Here is a 13,340-nt window from a genome sequence, read left to right as displayed (position 1 = left end):
CCTGCAAGACGGCATTTAGATGGAGGCCGTGATACAAAAGGGAAGTGAGTTGGCTTAGACTGAGTGGTTTGATGCCAAAGCAGAAGAATAGGGCACAACCAGAGAAAATATATGAATCATAACTCAGAGTGGGGGGAAACTTGTGTCAATGAAGCTAACTGCATCTCTCTTAAAATTTAAACTGCAGCCTGATAGCCCGAATGGACCTGTTTCACGAGTCACACTTTTGCCTAGATTAACCATTATGCTAATCATGCTAGAGGATGCCCACGCCCACAATGCAATTACTGGCTGCATGTAGATTCCTTCTGGGAGTACATTAAACCAATGATCTAGCACCCATAGTTTGCAAACACACAGTCTGGACATGCAACACACTCTTCTGCACAGGATTTTGCATTGCTTTAATAGCTGGAGGGCTCTTATTGGCTAGTGGCTACTACAAGCAGGTAATATCATATCTGTCAACAGCACCTGCCTGGGTGGGGGCTGAAGGAAGCAGCTCCCCCACCCCACCCCGTTTTGCATCTGGCTAGACTACCAGATGAGAGAGAAGTTTGCATTTACGGAGGTTAGCAGCTGCAGGTTTGTTCGTATGGAAATATGATGCTCTAACACAGAGACACACACCTCAGATTCAAGATATATTGATCGACATGCTATAAATGTTGAGAACACGAGAAAAGCCTGCTGGATCAAGCCTGCTGCCTATCTAACCAGGCATCCTGTTCTCACAGTGACACTTGGGAGACCCACAAGCAGGAGCCAAGCACAAGAACACTCTCACTTTTCGCAGTTCCCAGGGCCATTTCTCTCCAAAATAGGCTTTGAAGTGGTTCACAAGTATGAAAACCAGTGGTACAAGCACTGAAATATGAACATCCACCATTAAGATGCACAGTGAGCAATCCCATTAAACCATTAACACCTGTAATTAAAACGCCCGTAAGGATGCACACTCATACAATGTTCTATTGGGAAGGATATAGGATAGAAGTCAAAGCCTGGTCCGGACTCTGGGGCTGACAAAGCAACTATTGTGAAACTTTGCATTTCCTCCAGCCGGTCATCCAGTTGGAGGAAACTCTTATTTGCTTACTTTATTGCCCCCTCGAGTCCTGATAAACACCAAATTACGTCAGGAGTTTGTTCCTGCTGGCTTGCAGTCTATCATACAGTTCAGCTTTCTGGTCGCAGTGTTGGTTAAGTTGCAGGCCTTGTTTACTTAGTTCTGCTGACTTTAATTTATTGCATTTTGTAAAACCAAGGGTTTGCTGCTACCTGGGTTTCATCACAAGTGAGTTGTAGGCAGGCAATGCTCATGAGGACACCAAAGGAGATGCAATGCAGCAGCGGTTGCTTAATGTTTTGGACCGTGGTGGCGCAGGTGAGGCAGCCAAAGAGGTCCCTGGAGGCTGGGACAACTAGTTCTGGTTTTCTCCACCATCCTCCTCCCTTGCAAAGATACCCTGCAGACACTTAAGCAATTGATCTGTAAGGATGTTAACAGGGCTCTGCCCCACCTTGCCCTAAATGACGAGCCTCCCAGGCCCATGAGCGCATTTGCAAACTAAATAAACATGCATGGCTTTCTATTCTGTTGGCTGCTAGGCATTGGAAGGCAACAGCTTCTCAGCAGATGGTATGCAGAGGTAAAACTGTTCCAATCACCACCTCCAGACTGGAGTTCAGGAATGGAGCCAATATTGAATTCAAGCCGGTCTTGATAAACAAACACTTTACCTGATTTTTTTTTAAAAAAAACCAAGTTGAATTTATTTGGACATGTTACAGGACTACGGGAAATCAAGATTCAAGGAATCTGAGGGCTCTGATTCTGAAGCCTCCTTCCACCGCCATGTATTCAAGGACCCTCAGGCCCAGCCAGTTAGGGAAGGAGATATCGTGGTCATCATCCAGGAGCACCTTGATCTCAGAAGTAAGGAATGTGAAGAAAAGCTGAACTCTGCTGCCTTGCTCGAAAGAGAACTTGGAGATGCTCTCCTCCTCTTCCCCCCACAGCCCATTTTCCTTGGAGCTGCACACAATGATGTTCCGACACTTCAGGGGGTCAAAGTGCAGGCTGAAGTGAAGAACGAGGTTCTCAGGGTCTTGGCCCAGTTTCACAACAAATTCTTTGGCATCCGGCAGGATCCTTCCTTTTAACTGGACCATGTCTCCATGCAGGACTTGAAACTCAGTGGCACTCCAGTCTTTGTCCTGGAAATAAGGTGAGCCCAGGGGCCACCAAGCAGACTTGGTGGCTGGGACTGCATGGCAATCTCTTTCAAGGGTCCAGCAAGTAATCAAAACTTTATTCCTTCCAACCTCTCACACTTTACCTGATGTCAAGAGCCCATGTGGAGTAATGGTTAGAGTGCTGGGAGATCAGAGTGCGAATCCCCATCCAGCCATGAAGCTCATTGGGTGAACTTGGGCCAGTCACCATCTCTTAGCCTGACCTACCTCACAAAGTTGTTGTGATGATCAAATGGGGAGGAGAACCATGTACCCCACCCTAAGCCTCTTGGAGGAGAAAGGTGGCATATAAGTGCAATAAATCATAAAATAAATGGTCGACAGCGGGTGATTGATGGGTGAGTAGACCTGCTCACCTGCCAAAGTGCCCCATATAGGGTGGGGGACATCTGATCCATCCCCCAGCCCAGCCTAAGGCCTTCCTTTGCATTCGGCCACACATGCCTGCAATGGCAAGTCTTTTTCCAGTCTCTTCCTCCTGTTGCTTAAGTTCAATTCAGCACAGAGAAGCAAGAACCCCCATTATTGCGTACCTTGGGCAGGCCAAATCAGTAGCAAGCTCATTCCTGCAACGTGCTCTGTGTAGGGTTTCCTTCGTGCTTGACCTGGAAGCTGTAATTAGTTCAAAATGCTGCAGCGCGATTGCTGACAGGAGTGGGGCCTTGTCAGCATACGACACCTGCGCTCAGAGATCCGCACTGGTTGCTGATTTGCTACTGGACCAGGTTCAATAGTTGATGAGCTTCCTGGTTCTGTTTGCAAAAACCCGGACGTATTGCTGATTTTTTAAAATTTCCACCAATGGTAATTTAGCCATTGGAATTGGACATATGGCAACCCTAGGTTCAAGGTGCTACGATTACTTTATAAAGCCCTTAGCAACTTGGGACCAGTGTACCTATGAGATCGCCTTACCTCACATGTGCCCAATTGACCTATTCGATCAGTAGAACTGGCCCTACTACAGGTGCCCCATAATACCTGCATTTTTAGGAACCCCATCATTTAGTGTAGCAGCGCCTGCACTTTAGAACCCCCTGCCTCTTGAGATCAAGCAGGCACCTTCACTGTAATCTTTTTGGTGTCTGCAAGAACCTTTTTGTTCAGACAAGTCTACCCAGATGCTTAGGAAGTCAAGGTAATTTTAATCTGTTTCAGTATTTTAACTTCTGTGTGTTTTTATGCAGGGTTGTAATTTTTCTTCTTCTTGGTTTTATTGTTTTATCCCTTTGCAAACCACTTTGAGGTTTTATACAACCAAACAATACCGGTACATAAATTTTATGAAACAAATAAAATAAGTGTGGGGGCGGATGCACACACATATTTGTGTGTTTGTGTGTTTTTGCTTTTTGTGGACTTTGCAAGGGAGAGGTTGAACTTCCATTCCAAGGGGCAGAAGGATCAGATTTTAAAGGCCTGTGAGAAGAATTAAAAAAGAGTTGTTGCATGGGCATGGTCGGCCAATTGGTGCCAAAGAAGGATAGAACTTTCTTTATGTATGCTACAACAGCAGCAAGAATACTTATTGCAAAGTACTGGAAGACACAAGATCTACCCACCCGGGAAGAATGGCAGATGAAGGTGATGAACTACATGGAACTGGCGGAAATGACTGGCAGAATCCGAGACCAGGGAGAAGAGTCGGTGGAGGAAGATTGGAAGAAATTTAAAGACTATCTACAGAAACATTGTAAAATTAATGAATGTTAGAAGGATGTTGGAATGAAGCTATGTGGTTTTAGCAGAAAGGTTATAAAGGTTTAGGAAAAAACAGACTGTTAATTGGTGAAAGGAGGGAAAGTTAAGTTATATTATATTAAGATAAATTACAGGACAAAAATTGGAAAAGAGGGAAAGGATTTGCTGAAATAGCTAACTGAACTAGAATACAAAAAAGGGAGGTGTGAGGAGGTCAAGGAAACAAGCAAATGAAAGATAAGTTATGGGAAGGTTCATTGTGTTTTTTAATTGTTTCTATTTTTCTGTTTTTTCTTTCTTTCTTTTTCTTTCTTTTTCTTTTTTCTTATTATGATGTATTGTACTGTTTCTGTTTAATTTGGTGTTTTCTCTTTTTTTCTTTTTGTAACCTTTAAAATTTTAATAAATATTACTTTAAAAATAAAAATAAAAAAGAGTTGTTGCCTAGTACTGAAATGACGTTTTAAAAGTTCCAAGTCAAACAATGTCACACGCAGCTGGGAGAATAATAAACAGCTCAACGTTTAGAAATGCAGAACTTGGCCAGCTGTATCAGAAAGCTCTTCAGTACACAAGGCACCACTCGCTTCTAAAAGTTGTCGGATGTCGCTATGGCCACGGGGCAGGCACCTTTAAATGGGGATTAAGACAAATTAGTGAATGACAGGTCTATCTGGGCTACAGTGGTACCACGGGTTCTGTTCTTAACCTGAAACTGTTCTTAACCTGAAGCACCACTTTAGCTAATGGGGCCTTCTGCTGCTGCTGCGCCGCCAGAGCACGATTTATGTTCTCATCCTGAAGCAAAGTTCTTAACCCGAAGTACTATTTCTGGGTTAGCGGAGTCTGTAACCTGAAGCGTATGTAACCTGAAGCATATGTAACCCGAGGTACCACTGTATTTATTTTACTTCACTTTCATATATAGTCATACCTTGGTTCTTGAACGGAATCCATTACAGAAGTCCGTTCGACTTCCAAAAATGTTTGAAAACCAAGGGGTGGCTTCTGATTGGCTGCAGGAGCTTCCTGCACTCAACCCGAAACCGCGGAAGCCACATCAGACATTTGACTTCCCAAAAAAGTTTGCAAACTGGAACATTCACTTCCGGGTTTGCGGCATTCGGGAGCCAAAACATTCGAGTCACAAGGTGTTCGAGAACCAAGGTACACTGTATTAGACTTAATAGTTGCTTGTCGCTCAAAGGTCTCCAAACAACTTACAGCAAAAAGTAAAAAGAAAAGAGAAATACAATATATAAATATTTGTCCCTATTGAACCCCAAACTAACCAAAAGAGTTTCAGTGGGGACAAATGTAAGGTTCTGCACTTAGACAGGAAGAACCAGATGCAAAATATAAGATGGGGCACACCAGGTTTTTTTGTTGGGGACACGACAGTCTGTTAATGAATTCCAAGAATGTTATACTAGGAGATTCTAGCAAGTATTCAAGACAGGCTGGCATTTAGGAACATACCAAGCCAGGTCACGGACCCTCTAGCTCAGTAATGACAGAGAGGAGTTCCCCAGAGTTTTAGACAGGTGTCTTTCTACCTGAAGATGCTGGGGGAATGAACCTGCGAGACCTTCTGTGTGAGGAGCCGATGTTCTGTCTCTGAACTACGAACTCTCCCCTTGGAACAACAGCCAGTTGTGTTGTTGTGTTGCTTGTGCACAGTGCCCTTCATTTAAAAATTAACTGCAGCGAGGCAAAGGTTAGGCTGCATGCCGTGACTTGTCAACTGTCTCCGTTAAGTGATGTGAGTGCTTCTGGTGACCTATCGCCAGCATCATGTGAGCAGATTGCATAAACTGCTTTCAACTTGTTGTTTCCTGTGTCTGGGGGGTTTGAGCAGTGTGTGAAAGTCAACAGCAGGACTCTCCTTTTTTGCATGCTTGTTCCATCCCTGCCACTGTTTTTCCTGTTACTGACTGCCTGTCACTATGAAATGAGTAAATTAGTGTTTCTGAAGTTGGGGTACATTTTTCTCGTGCTATGCTGGCAGAATTTATAGCCTGTGTGGACAGTTGCTGTCCATCTAGAGGCACTGTTTAGATTTGGGGGCAGGAGAGGAGCGGGGAAAATTATCAGCCAGGTTTTAATTGGATATATTTAATATCCATATTTACTATACCATTTATCTGCAACATACCCTAGGTTCAACACCCAGAGTCTCCAGGTAGGACTGGGAAGGACTTTTTGTCTGAAGCTGTGGATAGCCTGATGGACTGTTGATCTGACTCTGGCCACCATACGAGCTGTGATACCACTTTAAACACTCAAGGCACACAAAGGATTCTGGGAGCTGTAGTTTGCTAAGGAGGTGGAGAGTTCTTAAAAGTAAAGGGACCCCTTACCATTAGGTCCAGTCGTGACTGACTCTGGGGTTGCGGTGCTCATCTCGCTTTATTGGCCGAGGGAGCCGGCATACAGCTTCTGGGTGATGTGGCCAGCATGACAAGGCCGCTTCTGGCAAACCAGAGCAGCACACGGAAACGCCGGTTACCTTCCCACTGGAGTGGTACCTATTTATCTACTTGCACTTTGACATGCTTTCGAACTGCTAGGTTGGCAGGAGCAGGGACAGAGCAATGGGAGCTCACCCCGTCGCAGGGATTCAAACCACCAACCTTCTGACCGGCAAGTCCTAGGCTCTGTGGCTTTAACCCACAGCGCCACCTGCGTCCCTTGGAGAGTTCTTGGGAAACCTGTATTTCCCTCACAGGGCTACAATTTACAGACCTGAATGATGAACCTCACACATATTCATTTGCACAGTTTCTGGTTGTGAAAAAGCCTATCTGAGTTCCACTTATATACACACAGCTAAGGCCCATGGCTCAGTGGCAGAGCATCTGCGCTGCAAGAAGGACGTCCCAAATTCAATCCCCCACAGCATCTCCAGGTAGGTCTAGGAGAGACTTGAAACCCTGGAGAGCTGCTACCAGCCACTGAAGAAGAGTTTGGATTTGATATCCCGCTTTATCACTACCCGAAGGAGTCTCAAAGCGGCTAACATTCTCCTTTCCCTTCCTCCCCCACAACAAACACTCTGTGGGGTGAGTGGGGCTGAGAGACTTCAGAGAAGTGTGACTGGCCCAAGGTCACCCAGCAGCTGCATGTGGAGGAGCGGGGAAGCGAACCCGGTTCACCAGATTACGAGTCTACCGCTCTTAACCACTACACCACACTGGCTCACCACTGTAGCCGATACTGAGCTGGTTGGACCAGTGGTCTTGACATGCTGTAAGGCAGCTTCCTATATTCTTGTGCAGACTTTCAGATGACTGTCCAAGGGACTGGGAGAAGGGACGGCGGGCACAATTCTGATTTAAAGGGACTATAGAGAAAGGAAGCGATTGGCAGCCTGAAGCAGCGGTTGTTGGGGAGAAATATCGAGCCGTAAGAGCCAAGCCCAGTTGTCTTCCATTTGAGGCTGATTTGGATAGGTGCACGAACGCAGTCACTTGTGGCTTCAAGTTGACTGTGAAATTTGAATGCCTGGGCAAAATTCGCACCAGGCACTTTCCCCTTAACTTCTGCCCCGCCGCCCCCCCCGACTGCATTTCCTGCCCGGGGTTCCCCTGACCTTTTGCCCTCCCCGGATGAGTAATTATCTTGCATAAGCAATGCCTTTTCGTCAAGAAGTTCTACTAACCTGAAAGATGAATTAAAGAAGTGTGAACTTTGCACACAGATAAGAGGCAGGAAAAGTGAGTGAGTCACTGGCTGCCATAAGCCTGCATTGTCAACCCCACTTCCAAACACCCCCTTAAAAAGGGCAGGGCCTGCAAAACAAGCCAGCAACCTACGATTTGGAGTTTTCTAAGGTAAACAGAAGGAGAGGTAGCCTGAAGAACTTTCAGGCTGGACCCAGGGAGGGTCTGGTACCTTCATTGCATTGGGGAGTGCTATTGTGTTCTCCACCTGAATGTTCCCCACCTCTCCTCCCCCTGCACACCCCCTAAACCTGTTCCAGGTTTGCGCCAACTCTTTGGAGCAGATTTGGCAAGGTGGGGTGGGTGCATGGAAGGGAGAGGAGGGATACTGCTGTGCTATCAGTAACCCTGGGGCTAACACGACTATTTATTAGTAACATTTACACACCGCAGGAGTGTGAAAAAACCTCCTCAAAGCAGTTTCTCTTATGTACTGAGTTGAATAGGATCCAAAATGCAGCAGTCTGATTGGTCCTAGAACAATAGGATCCAAAATGCAGCAGTCTGATTGGTCCTATAACAATAGGATTCAGAATGCAGCAGTCTGATTGGTCCTAGAACAATGCAGCAGTATGATTGGTCTGCAGGAGCCACCCAATCCTGCTCCAGATGGAAGTGAATCCACAACCTGATTGGCCTACAGGAGAATTCCGGAATTAGCCAATCACGTGCAGCCCATTGTGTAAATAATGTATATAAAGCAGATACTTTGAGGGGACTTTCATTCCTCCTCACCACTATGAGCTGAATAAAGAGCATGAAATCCACTCTCGACTCTGAGTATATTTCAGTTTCCAAAAAAGATAAAGCAATAAAATTATCAATATAAAATGAACAGCAATAATTTAAAACTTTCAAAGAGTCAAACAACTGGAGAATCGCAGCAGCTGTTGTGGCTGCAGAGACCACTAACCCTTTCTGCAGTGCTTTCCTTGCGTTAGCAGCAAGGAAGTGACCTTTCTGGGATGCAAGCCTGGGCAGTGTGTTTGGAGGTCCTGGGCTGCCCAAATGACAAGACCCCTCTCTCGGCCTCACTGATGTGGGCCAAAGGACAGCAGAGCAATATGTTTGGGCACAGCTTGGCTGCAGGAGTTGCCAAAAGGAGGCATACAAGGTGCCACCCAACCGCCTTAGGGACTCCACTCCAAATTTGTGTAGGGTTTACTCCTTAGCCTTTTCTTCTCCTGAAGATGTCCTGCAAGGCAGTGGGAGTGAATTCTTCCTCAGCATTTACTCCCGAAGTATATGAGTATAAGCACAAGGCAGGTTTAGTTTTCCTTCTCCTAGATGGGCTCCTTTCCCAGTTGTACGAGCCCCTTCAGACCCTCACTTCCCTCTATGGCATTTGCGGAAACCGCCTTCTTGACTTTTGCACCCAGTATTGGTCTTGTCTGCTCAATCCGCTGGAGCCTCTTTTCACATGTAGGGGAAGCCCTTAATTCACTCAGGGGTTGAGAACTATCAGCCACTCTCACCTCTGGTTTAGCCGGCCGGTCGAATCCATTCCCAGGATGTGGCCACTTTCACGTGGTGACAGCTTCTAGGAGCCATAGGTGAGAGCTGAGGGCAGGGTACGAACCAAAGATGGATACACTACCCCAGAAGGAGCATGATGTGTCCCTCACCAGAGGTACCAACCCCCCCATATATACACGCACATTTCATATATAGTGGTACCTCTGGATGTGAACGGGATCCGTTCCGGAGCCCCGTTCACATCCTGAAGCGAACGCAGTCTGCGTGTGCGTGGGTCGCGACCGCCGCTTCTGCGCATGCACGTGATGTCATTTTGAGTGCATGCGCGAGCAGCAAAACCCAGAACTAACGTGTTTCGTTACTTCTGGGTCACCACGGAGCGCAACCCGAAAATGCTCAACCCGAAGCTACTTCAACCCGAGGTATGACTGTAAATGAATTCTGCTTCAAAAGACGTGTAGGTCTTTATGTAACTGCTACAGATGTCTAAGGAGAATGAATGAAGCTTTTTTAAAGAGAGTTTGCTTTTCATTCTTAATGCCAGTGGCTTTGATGCTGGATATGTGGTGCTTGCTGTGATTATGTTTTCTTGGACCTTAGGGTTGTGATACTGTGAGCTGAACACAGTATCTGTTGTCCAAAGTATCTGATGCATATGAGGTTTTGTTGTGGTGGCTGCAACAGCTGATGAATAAATACATCTAACCTGAAGCCACAATGCCACTGGCTGTGATTCGGCCAAATCATATGAATTCAAAGAAAAATCAGCTCTGCTAGTAGCTGGACTTTGGATTAGAAGCCTCAAATGTGCTCCAAATAAGACAGGAGCAGGTCGTATATTACCAACAAGCTTTTAGAATGCAGTGATTGAGAGGCTTTTAAATACTTCCTGGGCTGACAGTCAGTTAGTCCAGCCTATGCTGATTTACTTGGGAGCAAGCCCCTTTGAAACTGGTGGGACTTACATTTGAGTAGACATGTCTAGGAATGCATGGAAAAGTCTGAGCTACAATTCCTGCCATGAGCCCACTAGGTAACTTTAGACAAGCCGCAGTCTCCTTGCTTCAGCTTCCCTCCTCCTATACAGTGGTACCTCAGGTTAAGTACTTAATTCATTCCGGAGGTCCGTACTTACCCTGAAACTGTTCTTAACCTGAAGCACCACTTTAGCTAATGGGGCCTCCTGCTGCTGCCGCGCCGCCGGAGCACGATTTCTGTTCTCATCCTGAAGCAAAGTTCTTAACTGAAGCACTATTTCTGGCTTAGTGGAGTGTGTAACCTGAAACGTATGTAACTTGAAGCGTATGTAACCCGAGGTACCACTGTATAGGGAAAATTACTGACTTAGCTTGCAAGGTTATTGTAATGTTTACCGCGAGATAGTGTCCATAAAGTCCTTTAGATGCGGGCATTTTACAAATAATGATGATCTTATTGCAAAATGTAAGTGGTAGCAGCCATTCCAATGAGAGCAATTGTGTGTTCATGTTGTTTATCTAAACACACTCCCGTTTTGTAGCATGAACTAAAGTTGTTTCCATTTTCTTTCCATTGATTGGCTCTGCTGGGCTGAAAGTGTGCACAAGCAAATGGTATTGTCTGTGGAAGGCAGTGATTCCCCAACTTAGAAGCATCTGCCCTGTGGATGCTCTTGGAGGCCCCATGCGCTATGATGGCTCTATGTTCTGCTTCCACATTTGGATGCAGCAATGCTTCTGACTACCAGTTGCTGGAAACCACAGGAGGTGAGAGGGATCTTGTGCCTGATTCCCAATTTGCTGGTATCCCACAGGCCACTGTGAGAATAGGATGCTGGACTAGATGAGTCACTGGCAAGATCCAGCAGGCTGTTTTTATGTTTCTATATCCCTCTCCATAGATGGGCATTGATGTCATCTCAAGGGAGGATCCCAGAAGCATCAATATTGGCCAGAAAGCACAGTATATTTATATCTATAATCATTAATTTAAACTCCATCTTTTTCCCTGACAGGGAAAGGGGAGGGGGAGAGAATCTGAGCACACAAGTGAAGCCTACCCCCAGTTTTAATTCAGGAAAAAACAACTTTGTGTGTCTTTTGAGTTTCCAAAGTTTGGAAAACACTGGTGTAAGGTGTCCCATTAGCAGTACAAAAAGAGCACCTTGTGTTATGGTAAACGAAAGATTAAGATCTAAACAAAGAATAGAAGCATTTCAGATTCATGGTGTGAAATGGGGAAGGGCTGTGCTTTCCAGTAAAGTTCAAAGGGTGGGGGCTTACTTCTATTTAGGCCAGGGGTAGGCAACCTAAGGCCCGGGGGCCGGATGCAGCTCAACCGCCTTCTCAATCCGGCCCGCAGACGGTCTGGGAATCAGCGTGTTTTTACATGAGTAGAATGTGTGCTTTTATTTAAAATGCACCTCTGCGTTATTTGTGGGACATAGGAATTCGTTCCTATTTTTTTCCAAGATATAGTCCAGCCCACCACATGGTCTGAGGGATGGTGGACCGGCCCACAGCTGAAAAAGGTTGCCGACCCCTGATTTAGGCCCTGTTCATCTCTTTATACCCTTTTTGTGACATGCTGAGGCTTTCCAAGCCTGTGGCAAGCAAGTTCATCTGCACATGAATAGCTATGGATTTGAATTTGGTTGCCTTTGAATAGCTGTTTTCATGCTAGCTCAGATGGCAGAGATTTGAGCCACATTTTCACTTTCCCCCAACTGAGAAAATGCAGCAAAGCTAAGTTCCCTTTGGCATCACTCCGCAACACTGAAGCCACATTATGCTACCCACCCACCCTGCCTTTCAAGAATCCAAAGAACTGTAATTTACCCCTCCCAAGGCTAAAATTCAGGTCCTGTATACCTGAAGGAGCGTCTCCACCCCCATCGTTCAGCCCGGACACTGCGATCCAGCACCGAGGGCCTCTGGCGAGAAGTGAGGTTACAAGGAACCAGACAGAGGGCCTTCTCGGTAGTGGTGCCTGCCCTGTGGAACGCCCTCCCTTCAGATGTGAAGGAAATAAGCAGCTATCTTCTCTATAAGAGACATCTGAAGGCAGCCCTGTTTAGGGAAGTTTTTAATATTTAATGCTGTATTGTTTTTAACACTTGATTGGAAGCCGCCCAGAGTGGCTGGGGAAACTCAGCCAGATGGGTGGGGTATAAATAAATTTATTATTATTATTATTATTGTTATTATTATTATTATTATTATTAAAAACCCCAGCACCCTTCCCTGAATTCTTTGGGCAAAATAATGTGTTTTTGAGGTGTGCACGCAGCAATGTTTCAGGAAGGGTTACAATACAATAATCTTTATTGTCATTGTCCCATACAGAACAAGGAAACTGAAAATCTACATCAGACATTCAGAAACCAACCAAGAGGTTGTGGGTCTGTTCATCTCCTTCAAGTCCCTGTAAGGGAGCTGTAGTTTATGCTTAGAGAGGATGGAGATTTGAGGGATGGAGGATATTTATGGGTATTTGATTGCAGCAGGGCAAGGGAAAGAGGACCGTCGTGTAAGGTCAGGTTTTATTGAGTAGGTACCTTCTTTTTCTGCATTGAGGAGGAGGTTCTGGGGAGCCAACCCTGTTGGTGCTGAGAGGAAGAAGGGGTGTGTATCTTGCTTGTCAGTGCTTGGAAAGTTTTTTCAGTGGGTGGAGCGCTCTTTGCCCTCTGTGTCCACAAACGAAGCGCCTCTCAAGTGTAGACATGCTTTCAAGTTCTGTTCCAGAAAACCGCAAGCTGCTTTGGCATCTTATCAGCGTTTCCTCAGTGAAATGTAAAGCAGACAAGCTTCCTTCAAAGACAGCTTGCCCACAAACAGTCAACTTTCCTCTGTAATGTGCTGATGCAGAAAGAGGATTTAGCATGTCCCCAGGCGGACTCTTATGTTCATGGAGGGGAATTGTGAGGCCCTTGAGGTCTGGCCAATACCTCACACAGGCTGAATGTGCAATCCCTAACACATGCTCCAGCATCCTCTGAGCAGGGAAACTGTGGCAGGTGGGCAGAGACTATTTATTTCCACATCTTACTGTGAGAATGATTGCTTAGCTAATCTGGGGTTAAGCAAAACTGGAAGACAAAGCTTCCCAACTTTTTTCAGAGAACTCTTATTCCCCAGCTTCTTTGGAGAAGAGATAAATATGTGTGAGCCCAGGGAAGCTAGTTTCACTCCTGTTAAAGGTAAA

The sequence above is a fragment of the Podarcis filfolensis genome (genome assembly GCF_964270895.1).
Source record: "Podarcis filfolensis genome assembly, chromosome: 1".
Taxonomy (NCBI): domain Eukaryota; kingdom Metazoa; phylum Chordata; class Lepidosauria; order Squamata; family Lacertidae; genus Podarcis; species Podarcis filfolensis.
This window is presented reverse-complemented; position numbering follows the sequence as displayed.